The following is a 1972-nucleotide window of genomic DNA, read 5'->3' as shown; positions in this document are numbered from 1 at the left end:
AAGAGGTTACTGCTTTACAATGTACAGGGACACAGCATCTCCCACTGGTCTGCCCTGCCAAGTCAGTGTGGGGTCCCCACACTGTCTTAGGCAGGTTTGGATCATATTTCTGTTCTGCTCTGGTGATTGGAGCCATGCTGTGGTGCTTGCAGGGGGCCTTGCCATCTTGGTTAAAGGCACCCATTAGGACTTGGGCTCCTGTTCCCTCTCTGGTTCTGCTGTCCCCTCCCTCTGACTCTGAGGCTTCATTGTATTCTAGCCTGGTCTCTGATGCAAGATGTCTGTCCAGTCTGGGCTTTTAATGCCTACCAGGACTAGTGACCACCACCTGCACAGGTAGCTCCATCCCTCAGTCCACTACCTACCAGTGGTTCTGGTTATATAAACAGCCCTTGCAGCTGTCCTTGAATGATTACAGCCCAGTATTGTTGAATGAAACTGTTGACTCCCTGTGTACAAGGGCTTGGCTTGCCCTGTGCCATGAGACTGTCGGGGGCAGGGCCAAGTCCCCAAGAAAAAATGCGTATCCTAGCCCAAAGCTGCTGGTTTGATGGGGGCGGAGGGGAAGGGGGAGGACATACCTTTAGTCCAATAGCACGCACATGTATTGGTGAGGGGGTTGCTAGTGCCTGCAGGGTCTATTACTCCTACCCTCTACACAGAACTTGTAATTAAAGTATTTAACGCAACGGATTAAGTGAAATAAGTGGGAAGTGATGAAAAGGTGGGGAGTGTTTGGGGTTGGGGAGAGGAACAGGAGTTCAGCACTGGGGTGGAGCTTCCATGGTACTGGAACAGCTCACAGCATGAGCAGAAGAGAGCTGTGTTCAGGGTGGGCTCTGTGGTGGGCCCTCCCCTGGACATCTGCTGCCATTGTGGGCTGAAACTTTTTTTCTCCTGCCTAAACTCTGCACTCAAGGGAACTGGTTCACTAAACCTCTTTCCTGCTGTTGGTGGAGGGTGTCTCTAGCTGTTAGGTTGAAGTTACGTCACTTCTGTCCTCTCAGGCACTGAGGTTTTTTTCAGGCACCAAGTTCTGCTTGCTGCCTTCTTTGAAGTATTTGCCCTTATTTTTCCCTGTTTTTTTGTTTTGTTTTTCGCTATGGCAGGGCCACAGCTTTACCTTCTCTGTATGGGAGTGAGGGATGGAGGAAATTGGTTTGATTCTATCATAGTCATTAATAGGGGGCTGAGACCTCCCATCTGTTTAATCCTGGCCTTGCAGCAGTCTTGCATCGAAAAGACCCTAGGTAACTAGACATGAGTTAATGGAAATTGGCTGCAAATGCAGAGGTCTTTTGTCACAAAACAGGGAGGGCCTGTTCCCCCTCTCTGACACTGGAATTGCTGTAACTGGATAGCTGCTCATAGGCATTGCCTTGCTAGAATAGGGAAGGACAAAGCAAGGTCTCAAGAGTTGGGGGAGCTGGAGTCATTGGCTATGGAGAAGCTTTGAAAAAGTAATTTCTGCAGCTTGGGGATACTGTTAGTTCTTCCTGCAGCTAGATGGAGATTTTGGTTGGGAGGGTGGGGGGAGCGGGGGAAGAATATTAAGGGTTGCCAAAGGAGGAAAACCAGGTCTAGAAAAATAAAATTAAATCTAAAAGTGGAAGCAGCTGACCTTGGCTAGTGCAACCTGCTGTTGGAGGTGGAGCAGTACCTCCTAAGGAAGGAAACCCCTATGTCCAAAACATTAGAAAATGGTTCCTGGGCTGGATGGTATTTAATGGAGTTTTTCCAGCTCTAACCTTTGATTGATTTACTTGCCTGTTTCACAGGCATGAGTGTGGAATAGCCATTTATTACCAAAGAGTCCTGTCACTCCTGACTAAGTACACAGTCAGATGGATTGCAAATTGGCTGAAGGGTCATACTCGGAGAGTGGTGTTGGACGGGTCATATTTGACCTGGGGGGAAGTGGACAGCGGAGTCCCCCAGGGCTCGGTCCTTGGGCCCATGCTGTTCAATTTCT

This window comes from Alligator sinensis, unplaced genomic scaffold, assembly GCF_000455745.1.
Source record: "Alligator sinensis unplaced genomic scaffold, ASM45574v1 scaffold280_1, whole genome shotgun sequence".
Taxonomy (NCBI): Eukaryota; Metazoa; Chordata; order Crocodylia; family Alligatoridae; genus Alligator; species Alligator sinensis.
Note: the sequence above shows the minus strand (reverse complement) of the source record.